Consider the following 13,940-nt stretch of genomic DNA (forward strand, 5'->3'; position numbering starts at 1 on the left):
TGGCTTGCCACTGGCCTGCCTCTTCAATTGCCATTAGCATTCCAATGGAAGCTATTCTTGGACAACTTTGCTCTGCTTGCTGCTAGTTCAGCCCCAGCCTACCATAGATAACCTTGCTCTTCCCTTGAGGCTCTGAGATGCCAAGAACTTGTCAACTTCAAAGGGCGGGCCGGGCTACATCTACTCAGCTGCCACAGTTTCTCCTTGCTAGACCTAGTGGGAAAGCATTTGGCTGAGATGCAGAAGGCAAGAAACGCAGAATACGGAGACGCGGAGCTGTCCCAAGTGCCGCTGCCAGGCGTCTTTCCGCAGAAGGAGCGCCCCGGAGCGCACCGCAACCGGCACCGTCATCTCTGCGCAAAGAGCCAAAATATTTGAAAACCCGCCAAAACTCATCCAAAAATATTTTCAAACCCGCCAAAATAGAAAACCAGACAGAAGTGATCAATACATTCGAAAAAACCTGACAAAACATGATAAAGCCCACCAAAGCTAATCCAAACACACCAAAAACTGGGCTAAACAGAATCAAAACCTTCTAAAAACCGGCCAAAATATTTCAAAACCCATCAAAACTAATCAAAACATTCCGAATACCCGCCAAAACATTCCAAATACCCGCCAAAATATTTTAAACCCCGCCAAAAGGAATCCAAACATTCCAAAACCTGCCAACACAATAAAAACAACTCAAGAGAATACAAAACATTCTAAAACCCAACCAAAACATTCCCGAAAACCCGACAAAACATCATCAAAACAAATCAAAACCAACCAAAATATTCCGAAAACCCGCCAAAATAATTTAGACCCACAAAACTCATCAAAACATTCTGAAAAAGTGCCAAAACATTAGAAAACCAGCCAGAACTGATCAAAACATTCCAAAAACTTGGCAAAACATCATAAAAACAAATCAAAACCAACCAAAACATTCCAAAAACCCGACAAAATAGTTTACAACCTGCCAAAACTGATCAAAACATTCTGAAAAGATGCCAAAATACTAGAAAACCAGTCAGAAGTGATCAAAACTTTCAATAACTTGCCAAAACATAATCAAAACAAATGAAAGCAAACCAAAACATTCCAAATACCCGCCAAAATATTTTAAAACCCGCCAAAACGAATCCAAACGTTCCACAACCTGCCAAGACAATAAAAACAACACAAGAGAAAACAAAACATTCTAAAACACCACCAAAACATTCCGAAAACCCGCCAAAAGATCATCAAAACAAATCAAAACAAACCAAACAATAGGAGGAACACGGCAACATATTGGCAAGCAAGAGACGGAGAGCGCGGCACCTTCTAGGAGGCCAAGAAAGAAGCCTCACAACACCTGCACTGTGTCTGCAACTTTCAAACTGCTAGAAGCTAGTGGCTTGCCACTAGCCTGCCTCTTCAATTGCCATTAGCATTCCAATGGAAGCTATTCTTGGACAATTTTGCTCTGCTTGCTGCTAGTTCTGCCCCAGCCTACCATAGATAACCTTGCTCTTCCCTTGAGGCTCTGAGATGCCAAGAACTTGTCAACTTCAAAGGGCGGGCCGGGCTACATCTACTCAGCTGCCACAGTTTCTCCTTGCTAGACCTAGTGGGAAAGCATTTTGCTGAGATGCAGAAGGCAAGAAACGCAGAATACGGAGACGCGGAGCTGTCCCAAGTGCCGCTGCCAGGCGTCTTGCCGCAGAAGGAGCGCCCCGGAGCGCACCGCAACCGGCACCGTCATCTCTGCGCAAAGAGCCAAAATATTTGAAAACCCGCCAAAACTAATCCAAAAATATTTTCAAACCCGCCAAAATAGAAAACCAGACAGAAGTGATCAATACATTCGAAAAAACCTGACAAAACATGATAAAGCCCACCAAAGCTAATCCAAACACACCAAAAACTGGGCTAAACAGAATCAAAACCTTCTAAAAACCGGCCAAAATATTTCAAAACCCGTCAAAACTAATCAAAACATTCCGAATACCCGCCAAAATATTTTAAAACCCGCCAAAACGAATCCAAACGTTCCACAACCTGCCAACACAATAAAAACAACACAAGAGAAAACAAAACATTCTAAAACACCACCAAAACATTCCGAAAACCCGCCAAAACATCATCAAAACAAATCAAAACAAACCAAACAATAGGAGGAACACGGCAACATATTGGCAAGCAAGAGACGGAGAGCGCGGCACCTTCTAGGAGGCCAAGAAAGAAGCCGCACAACACCTGCACTGTGTCTGCAACTTTCAAACTGCTAGAAGCTAGTGGCTTGCCACTGGCCTGCCTCTTCAATTGCCATTAGCATTCCAATGGAAGCTATTCTTGGACAACTTTGCTCTGCTTGCTGCTAGTTCTGCCCCAGCCTACCATAGATAACCTTGCTCTTCCCTTGAGGCTCTGAGATGCCAAGAACTTGTCAACTTCAAAGGGCGGGCCGGGCTACATCTACTCAGCTGCCACAGTTTCTCCTTGCTAGACCTAGTGGGAAAGCATTTTGCTGAGATGCAGAAGGCAAGAAACGCAGAATACGGAGACGCGGAGCTGTCCCAAGTGCCGCTGCCAGGCGTCTTGCCGCAGAAGGAGCGCCCCGGAGCGCACCGCAACCGGCACCGTCATCTCTGCGCAAAGAGCCAAAATATTTTCAAACCCGCCAAAACTAATCCAAAAATATTTTCAAACCCGCCAAAATAGAAAACCAGACAGAAGTGATCAATACATTCGAAAAAACCTGACAAAACATGATAAAGCCCACCAAAGCTAATCCAAACACACCAAAAACTGGGCTAAACAGAATCAAAACCTTCTAAAAACCGGCCAAAATATTTCAAAACCAGTCAAAACTAATCAAAACATTCCGAATACCCGCCAAAACATTCCAAATACCCGCCAAAATATTTTAAACCCCGCCAAAAGGAATCCAAACATTCCAAAACCTGCCAACACAATAAAAACAACTCAAGAGAATACAAAACATTCTAAAACCCAACCAAAACATTCCCGAAAACCCGACAAAACATCATAAAAACAAATCAAAACCAACCAAAATATTCCGAAAACCCGCCAAAATAATTTAGACCCACAAAACTCATCAAAACATTCTGAAAAAGTGCCAAAACATTAGAAAACCAGCCAGAACTGATCAAAACATTCCAAAAACTTGGCAAAACATCATAAAAACAAATCAAAACCAACCAAAACATTCCAAAAACCCGACAAAATAGTTTACAACCTGCCAAAACTGATCAAAACATTCTGAAAAGATGCCAAAATACTAGAAAACCAGTCAGAAGTGATCAAAACTTTCAATAACTTGCCAAAACATAATCAAAACAAATGAAAGCAAACCAAAACATTCCAAATACCCGCCAAAATATTTTAAAACCCGCCAAAACGAATCCAAACGTTCCACAACCTGCCAAGACAATAAAAACAACACAAGAGAAAACAAAACATTCTAAAACACCACCAAAACATTCCGAAAACCCGCCAAAAGATCATCAAAACAAATCAAAACAAACCAAACAATAGGAGGAACACGGCAACATATTGGCAAGCAAGAGACGGAGAGCGCGGCACCTTCTAGGAGGCCAAGAAGGAAGCCGCACAACACCTGCACTGTGTCTGCAACTTTCAAACTGCTAGAAGCTAGTGGCTTGCCACTGGCCTGCCTCTTCAATTGCCATTAGCATTCCAATGGAAGCTATTCTTGGACAACTTTGCTCTGCTTGCTGCTAGTTCTGCCCCAGCCTACCATAGATAACCTTGCTCTTCCCTTGAGGCTCTGAGATGCCAAGAACTTGTCAACTTCAAAGGGCGGGCCGGGCTACATCTACTCAGCTGCCACAGTTTCTCCTTGCTAGACCTAGTGGGAAAGCATTTTGCTGAGATGCAGAAGGCAAGAAACGCAGAATACGGAGACGCGGAGCTGTCCCAAGTGCCGCTGCCAGGCGTCTTGCCGCAGAAGGAGCGCCCCGGAGCGCACCGCAACCGGCACCGTCATCTCTGCGCAAAGAGCCAAAATATTTTCAAACCCGCCAAAACTAATCCAAAAATATTTTCAAACCCGCCAAAATAGAAAACCAGACAGAAGTGATCAATACATTCGAAAAAACCTGACAAAACATGATAAAGCCCACCAAAGCTAATCCAAACACACCAAAAACTGGGCTAAACAGAATCAAAACCTTCTAAAAACCGGCCAAAATATTTCAAAACCAGTCAAAACTAATCAAAACATTCCGAATACCCGCCAAAACATTCCAAATACCCGCCAAAATATTTTAAACCCCGCCAAAAGGAATCCAAACATTCCAAAACCTGCCAACACAATAAAAACAACTCAAGAGAATACAAAACATTCTAAAACCCAACCAAAACATTCCCGAAAACCCGACAAAACATCATAAAAACAAATCAAAACCAACCAAAATATTCCGAAAACCCGCCAAAATAATTTAGACCCACAAAACTCATCAAAACATTCTGAAAAAGTGCCAAAACATTAGAAAACCAGCCAGAACTGATCAAAACATTCCAAAAACTTGGCAAAACATCATAAAAACAAATCAAAACCAACCAAAACATTCCAAAAACCCGACAAAATAGTTTACAACCTGCCAAAACTGATCAAAACATTCTGAAAAGATGCCAAAATACTAGAAAACCAGTCAGAAGTGATCAAAACTTTCAATAACTTGCCAAAACATAATCAAAACAAATGAAAGCAAACCAAAACATTCCAAATACCCGCCAAAATATTTTAAAACCCGCCAAAACGAATCCAAACGTTCCACAACCTGCCAAGACAATAAAAACAACACAAGAGAAAACAAAACATTCTAAAACACCACCAAAACATTCCGAAAACCCGCCAAAAGATCATCAAAACAAATCAAAACAAACCAAACAATAGGAGGAACACGGCAACATATTGGCAAGCAAGAGACGGAGAGCGCGGCACCTTCTAGGAGGCCAAGAAGGAAGCCGCACAACACCTGCACTGTGTCTGCAACTTTCAAACTGCTAGAAGCTAGTGGCTTGCCACTGGCCTGCCTCTTCAATTGCCATTAGCATTCCAATGGAAGCTATTCTTGGACAACTTTGCTCTGCTTGCTGCTAGTTCTGCCCCAGCCTACCATAGATAACCTTGCTCTTCCCTTGAGGCTCTGAGATGCCAAGAACTTGTCAACTTCAAAGGGCGGGCCGGGCTACATCTACTCAGCTGCCACAGTTTCTCCTTGCTAGACCTAGTGGGAAAGCATTTTGCTGAGATGCAGAAGGCAAGAAACGCAGAATACGGAGACGCGGAGCTGTCCCAAGTGCCGCTGCCAGGCGTCTTGCCGCAGAAGGAGCGCCCCGGAGCGCACCGCAACCGGCACCGTCATCTCTGCGCAAAGAGCCAAAATATTTGAAAACCCGCCAAAACTAATCCAAAAATATTTTCAAACCCGCCAAAATAGAAAACCAGACAGAAGTGATCAATACATTCGAAAAAACCTGACAAAACATGATAAAGCCCACCAAAGCTAATCCAAACACACCAAAAACTGGGCTAAACAGAATCAAAACCTTCTAAAAACCGGCCAAAATATTTCAAAACCCGTCAAAACTAATCAAAACATTCCGAATACCCGCCAAAACATTCCAAATACCCGCCAAAATATTTTAAACCCCGCCAAAAGGAATCCAAACATTCCAAAACCTGCCAACACAATAAAAACAACTCAAGAGAATACAAAACATTCTAAAACCCAACCAAAACATTCCCGAAAACCCGACAAAACATCATAAAAACAAATCAAAACCAACCAAAATATTCCGAAAACCCGCCAAAATAATTTAGACCCACAAAACTCATCAAAACATTCTGAAAAAATGCCAAAACATTAGAAAACCAGCCAGAACTGATCAAAACATTCCAAAAACTTGGCAAAACATCATAAAAACAAATCAAAACCAACCAAAACATTCCAAAAACCCGACAAAATAGTTTACAACCTGCCAAAACTGATCAAAACATTCTGAAAAGATGCCAAAATACTAGAAAACCAGTCAGAAGTGATCAAAACTTTCAATAACTTGCCAAAACATAATCAAAACAAATGAAAGCAAACCAAAACATTCCAAATACCCGCCAAAATATTTTAAAACCCGCCAAAACGAATCCAAACGTTCCACAACCTGCCAAGACAATAAAAACAACACAAGAGAAAACAAAACATTCTAAAACACCACCAAAACATTCCGAAAACCCGCCAAAAGATCATCAAAACAAATCAAAACAAACCAAACAATAGGAGGAACACGGCAACATATTGGCAAGCAAGAGACGGAGAGCGCGGCACCTTCTAGGAGGCCAAGAAGGAAGCCGCACAACACCTGCACTGTGTCTGCAACTTTCAAACTGCTAGAAGCTAGTGGCTTGCCACTGGCCTGCCTCTTCAATTGCCATTAGCATTCCAATGGAAGCTATTCTTGGACAACTTTGCTCTGCTTGCTGCTAGTTCTGCCCCAGCCTACCATAGATAACCTTGCTCTTCCCTTGAGGCTCTGAGATGCCAAGAACTTGTCAACTTCAAAGGGCGGGCCGGGCTACATCTACTCAGCTGCCACAGTTTCTCCTTGCTAGACCTAGTGGGAAAGCATTTTGCTGAGATGCAGAAGGCAAGAAACGCAGAATACGGAGACGCGGAGCTGTCCCAAGTGCCGCTGCCAGGCGTCTTGCCGCAGAAGGAGCGCCCCGGAGCGCACCGCAACCGGCACCGTCATCTCTGCGCAAAGAGCCAAAATATTTGAAAACCCGCCAAAACTAATCCAAAAATATTTTCAAACCCGCCAAAATAGAAAACCAGACAGAAGTGATCAATACATTCGAAAAAACCTGACAAAACATGATAAAGCCCACCAAAGCTAATCCAAACACACCAAAAACTGGGCTAAACAGAATCAAAACCTTCTAAAAACCGGCCAAAATATTTCAAAACCCGTCAAAACTAATCAAAACATTCCGAACACCCGCCAAAACATTCCAAATACCCGCCAAAATATTTTAAACCCCGCCAAAAGGAATCCAAACATTCCAAAACCTGCCAACACAATAAAAACAACTCAAGAGAATACAAAACATTCTAAAACCCAACCAAAACATTCCCGAAAACCCGACAAAACATCATAAAAACAAATCAAAACCAACCAAAATATTCCGAAAACCCGCCAAAATAATTTAGACCCACAAAACTCATCAAAACATTCTGAAAAAATGCCAAAACATTAGAAAACCAGCCAGAACTGATCAAAACATTCAAAAAACTTGGCAAAACATCACAAAAACAAATCAAAACCAACCAAAACATTCCAAAAACCCGACAAAATAGTTTACAACCTGCCAAAACTGATCAAAACATTCTGAAAAGATGACAAAATACTAGAAAACCAGTCAGAAGTGATCAAAACTTTCAATAACTTGCCAAAACATAATCAAAACAAATGAAAGCAAACCAAAACATTCCAAATACCCGCCAAAATATTTGAAAACCCGCCAAAACTCATCCAAAAATATTTTCAAACCCGCCAAAATAGAAAACCAGACAGAAGTGATCAATACATTCGAAAAAACCTGACAAAACATGATAAAGCCCACCAAAGCTAATCCAAACACACCAAAAACTGGGCTAAACAGAATCAAAACCTTCTAAAAACCGGCCAAAATATTTCAAAACCCGTCAAAACTAATCAAAACATTCCGAATACCCGCCAAAACATTCCAAATACCCGCCAAAATATTTTAAACCCCGCCAAAAGAAATCCAAACATTCCAAAACCTGCCAACACAATAAAAACAACTCAAGAGAATACAAAACATTCTAAAACCCAACCAAAACATTCCCGAAAACCCGACAAAACATCATAAAAACAAATCAAAACCAACCAAAATATTCCGAAAACCCGCCAAAATAATTTAGACCCACAAAACTCATCAAAACATTCTGAAAAAATGCCAAAACATTAGAAAACCAGCCAGAACTGATCAAAACATTCAAAAAACTTGGCAAAACATCATAAAAACAAATCAAAACCAACCAAAACATTCCAAAAACCCGACAAAATAGTTTACAACCTGCCAAAACTGATCAAAACATTCTGAAAAGATGCCAAAATACTAGAAAACCAGTCAGAAGTGATCAAAACTTTCAATAACTTGCCAAAACATAATCAAAACAAATGAAAGCAAACCAAAACATTCCAAATACCCGCCAAAATATTTTAAAACCCGCCAAAACGAATCCAAACGTTCCACAACCTGCCAAGACAATAAAAACAACACAAGAGAAAACAAAACATTCTAAAACACCACCAAAACATTCCGAAAACCCGCCAAAAGATCATCAAAACAAATCAAAACAAACCAAACAATAGGAGGAACACGGCAACATATTGGCAAGCAAGAGATGGAGAGCGCGGCACCTTCTAGGAGGCCAAGAAAGAAGCCGCACAACACCTGCACTGTGTCTGCAACTTTCAAACTGCTAGAAGCTAGTGGCTTGCCACTGGCCTGCCTCTTCAATTGCCATTAGCATTCCAATGGAAGCTATTCTTGGACAATTTTGCTCTGCTTGCTGCTAGTTCTGCCCCAGCCTACCATAGATAACCTTGCTCTTCCCTTGAGGCTCTGAGATGCCAAGAACTTGTCAACTTCAAAGGGCGGGCCGGGCTACATCTACTCAGCTGCCACAGTTTCTCCTTGCTAGACCTAGTGGGAAAGCATTTTGCTGAGATGCAGAAGGCAAGAAACGCAGAATACGGAGACGCGGAGCTGTCCCAAGTGCCGCTGCCAGGCGTCTTGCCGCAGAAGGAGCGCCCCGGAGCGCACCGCAACCGGCACCGTCGTCTCTGCGCAAAGAGCCAAAATATTTTCAAACCCGCCAAAACTCATCCAAAAATATTTTCAAACCCGCCAAAATAGAAAACCAGACAGAAGTGATCAATACATTCGAAAAAACCTGACAAAACATGATAAAGCCCACCAAAGCTAATCCAAACACACCAAAAACTGGGCTAAACAGAATCAAAACCTTCTAAAAACCGGCCAAAATATTTCAAAACCCGTCAAAACTAATCAAAACATTCCGAATACCCGCCAAAACATTCCAAATACCCGCCAAAATATTTTAAACCCCGCCAAAAGGAATCCAAACATTCCAAAACCTGCCAACACAATAAAAACAACTCAAGAGAATACAAAACATTCTAAAACCCAACCAAAACATTCCCGAAAACCCGACAAAACATCATAAAAACAAATCAAAACCAACCAAAATATTCCGAAAACCCGCCCAAATAATTTAGACCCACAAAACTCATCAAAACATTCTGAAAAAATGCCAAAACATTAGAAAACCAGCCAGAACTGATCAAAACATTCAAAAAACTTGGCAAAACATCACAAAAACAAATCAAAACCAACCAAAACATTCCAAAAACCCGACAAAATAGTTTACAACCTGCCAAAACTGATCAAAACATTCTGAAAAGATGCCAAAATACTAGAAAACCAGTCAGAAGTGATCAAAACTTTCAATAACTTGCCAAAACATAATCAAAACAAATGAAAGCAAACCAAAACATTCCAAATACCCGCCAAAATATTTTAAAACCCGCCAAAACGAATCCAAACGTTCCACAACCTGCCAAGACAATAAAAACAACACAAGAGAAAACAAAACATTCTAAAACACCACCAAAACATTCCGAAAACCCGCCAAAAGATCATCAAAACAAATCAAAACAAACCAAACAATAGGAGGAACACGGCAACATATTGGCAAGCAAGAGACGGAGAGCGCGGCACCTTCTAGGAGGCCAAGAAAGAAGCCTCACAACACCTGCACTGTGTCTGCAACTTTCAAACTGCTAGAAGCTAGTGGCTTGCCACTAGCCTGCCTCTTCAATTGCCATTAGCATTCCAATGGAAGCTATTCTTGGACAATTTTGCTCTGCTTGCTGCTAGTTCTGCCCCAGCCTACCATAGATAACCTTGCTCTTCCCTTGAGGCTCTGAGATGCCAAGAACTTGTCAACTTCAAAGGGCGGGCCGGGCTACATCTACTCAGCTGCCACAGTTTCTCCTTGCTAGACCTAGTGGGAAAGCATTTTGCTGAGATGCAGAAGGCAAGAAACGCAGAATACGGAGACGCGGAGCTGTCCCAAGTGCCGCTGCCAGGCGTCTTGCCGCAGAAGGAGCGCCCCGGAGCGCACCGCAACCGGCACCGTCATCTCTGCGCAAAGAGCCAAAATATTTGAAAACCCGCCAAAACTAATCCAAAAATATTTTCAAACCCGCCAAAATAGAAAACCAGACAGAAGTGATCAATACATTCGAAAAAACCTGACAAAACATGATAAAGCCCACCAAAGCTAATCCAAACACACCAAAAACTGGGCTAAACAGAATCAAAACCTTCTAAAAACCGGCCAAAATATTTCAAAACCCGTCAAAACTAATCAAAACATTCCGAATACCCGCCAAAATATTTTAAAACCCGCCAAAACGAATCCAAACGTTCCACAACCTGCCAAGACAATAAAAACAACACAAGAGAAAACAAAACATTCTAAAACACCACCAAAACATTCCGAAAACCCGCCAAAACATCATCAAAACAAATCAAAACAAACCAAACAATAGGAGGAACACGGCAACATATTGGCAAGCAAGAGACGGAGAGCGCGGCACCTTCTAGGAGGCCAAGAAAGAAGCCGCACAACACCTGCACTGTGTCTGCAACTTTCAAACTGCTAGAAGCTAGTGGCTTGCCACTGGCCTGCCTCTTCAATTGCCATTAGCATTCCAATGGAAGCTATTCTTGGACAACTTTGCTCTGCTTGCTGCTAGTTCTGCCCCAGCCTACCATAGATAACCTTGCTCTTCCCTTGAGGCTCTGAGATGCCAAGAACTTGTCAACTTCAAAGGGCGGGCCGGGCTACATCTACTCAGCTGCCACAGTTTCTCCTTGCTAGACCTAGTGGGAAAGCATTTTGCTGAGATGCAGAAGGCAAGAAACGCAGAATACGGAGACGCGGAGCTGTCCCAAGTGCCGCTGCCAGGCGTCTTGCCGCAGAAGGAGCGCCCCGGAGCGCACCGCAACCGGCACCGTCATCTCTGCGCAAAGAGCCAAAATATTTTCAAACCCGCCAAAACTCATCCAAAAATATTTTCAAACCCGCCAAAATAGAAAACCAGACAGAAGTGATCAATACATTCGAAAAAACCTGACAAAACATGATAAAGCCCACCAAAGCTAATCCAAACACACCAAAAACTGGGCTAAACAGAATCAAAACCTTCTAAAAACCGGCCAAAATATTTCAAAACCAGTCAAAACTAATCAAAACATTCCGAATACCCGCCAAAACATTCCAAATACCCGCCAAAATATTTTAAACCCCGCCAAAAGGAATCCAAACATTCCAAAACCTGCCAACACAATAAAAACAACTCAAGAGAATACAAAACATTCTAAAACCCAACCAAAACATTCCCGAAAACCCGACAAAACATCATAAAAACAAATCAAAACCAACCAAAATATTCCGAAAACCCGCCAAAATAATTTAGACCCACAAAACTCATCAAAACATTCTGAAAAAGTGCCAAAACATTAGAAAACCAGCCAGAACTGATCAAAACATTCCAAAAACTTGGCAAAACATCATAAAAACAAATCAAAACCAACCAAAACATTCCAAAAACCCGACAAAATAGTTTACAACCTGCCAAAACTGATCAAAACATTCTGAAAAGATGCCAAAATACTAGAAAACCAGTCAGAAGTGATCAAAACTTTCAATAACTTGCCAAAACATAATCAAAACAAATGAAAGCAAACCAAAACATTCCAAATACCCGCCAAAATATTTTAAAACCCGCCAAAACGAATCCAAACGTTCCACAACCTGCCAAGACAATAAAAACAACACAAGAGAAAACAAAACATTCTAAAACACCACCAAAACATTCCGAAAACCCGCCAAAAGATCATCAAAACAAATCAAAACAAACCAAACAATAGGAGGAACACGGCAACATATTGGCAAGCAAGAGACGGAGAGCGCGGCACCTTCTAGGAGGCCAAGAAGGAAGCCGCACAACACCTGCACTGTGTCTGCAACTTTCAAACTGCTAGAAGCTAGTGGCTTGCCACTGGCCTGCCTCTTCAATTGCCATTAGCATTCCAATGGAAGCTATTCTTGGACAACTTTGCTCTGCTTGCTGCTAGTTCTGCCCCAGCCTACCATAGATAACCTTGCTCTTCCCTTGAGGCTCTGAGATGCCAAGAACTTGTCAACTTCAAAGGGCGGGCCGGGCTACATCTACTCAGCTGCCACAGTTTCTCCTTGCTAGACCTAGTGGGAAAGCATTTTGCTGAGATGCAGAAGGCAAGAAACGCAGAATACGGAGACGCGGAGCTGTCCCAAGTGCCGCTGCCAGGCGTCTTGCCGCAGAAGGAGCGCCCCGGAGCGCACCGCAACCGGCACCGTCATCTCTGCGCAAAGAGCCAAAATATTTGAAAACCCGCCAAAACTAATCCAAAAATATTTTCAAACCCGCCAAAATAGAAAACCAGACAGAAGTGATCAATACATTCGAAAAAACCTGACAAAACATGATAAAGCCCACCAAAGCTAATCCAAACACACCAAAAACTGGGCTAAACAGAATCAAAACCTTCTAAAAACCGGCCAAAATATTTCAAAACCCGTCAAAACTAATCAAAACATTCCGAATACCCGCCAAAACATTCCAAATACCCGCCAAAATATTTTAAACCCCGCCAAAAGGAATCCAAACATTCCAAAACCTGCCAACACAATAAAAACAACTCAAGAGAATACAAAACATTCTAAAACCCAACCAAAACATTCCCGAAAACCCGACAAAACATCATAAAAACAAATCAAAACCAACCAAAATATTCCGAAAACCCGCCAAAATAATTTAGACCCACAAAACTCATCAAAACATTCTGAAAAAATGCCAAAACATTAGAAAACCAGCCAGAACTGATCAAAACATTCCAAAAACTTGGCAAAACATCATAAAAACAAATCAAAACCAACCAAAACATTCCAAAAACCCGACAAAATAGTTTACAACCTGCCAAAACTGATCAAAACATTCTGAAAAGATGCCAAAATACTAGAAAACCAGTCAGAAGTGATCAAAACTTTCAATAACTTGCCAAAACATAATCAAAACAAATGAAAGCAAACCAAAACATTCCAAATACCCGCCAAAATATTTTAAAACCCGCCAAAACGAATCCAAACGTTCCACAACCTGCCAAGACAATAAAAACAACACAAGAGAAAACAAAACATTCTAAAACACCACCAAAACATTCCGAAAACCCGCCAAAAGATCATCAAAACAAATCAAAACAAACCAAACAATAGGAGGAACACGGCAACATATTGGCAAGCAAGAGACGGAGAGCGCGGCACCTTCTAGGAGGCCAAGAAGGAAGCCGCACAACACCTGCACTGTGTCTGCAACTTTCAAACTGCTAGAAGCTAGTGGCTTGCCACTGGCCTGCCTCTTCAATTGCCATTAGCATTCCAATGGAAGCTATTCTTGGACAACTTTGCTCTGCTTGCTGCTAGTTCTGCCCCAGCCTACCATAGATAACCTTGCTCTTCCCTTGAGGCTCTGAGATGCCAAGAACTTGTCAACTTCAAAGGGCGGGCCGGGCTACATCTACTCAGCTGCCACAGTTTCTCCTTGCTAGACCTAGTGGGAAAGCATTTTGCTGAGATGCAGAAGGCAAGAAACGCAGAATACGGAGACGCGGAGCTGTCCCAAGTGCCGCTGCCAGGCGTCTTGCCGCAGAAGGAGCGCCCCGGAGCGCACCGCAACCGGCACCGTCATCTCTGCGCAAAGAG

Source organism: Passer domesticus, chromosome 7 (genome assembly GCF_036417665.1).
Source record: "Passer domesticus isolate bPasDom1 chromosome 7, bPasDom1.hap1, whole genome shotgun sequence".
NCBI lineage: Eukaryota > Metazoa > Chordata > Aves > Passeriformes > Passeridae > Passer > Passer domesticus.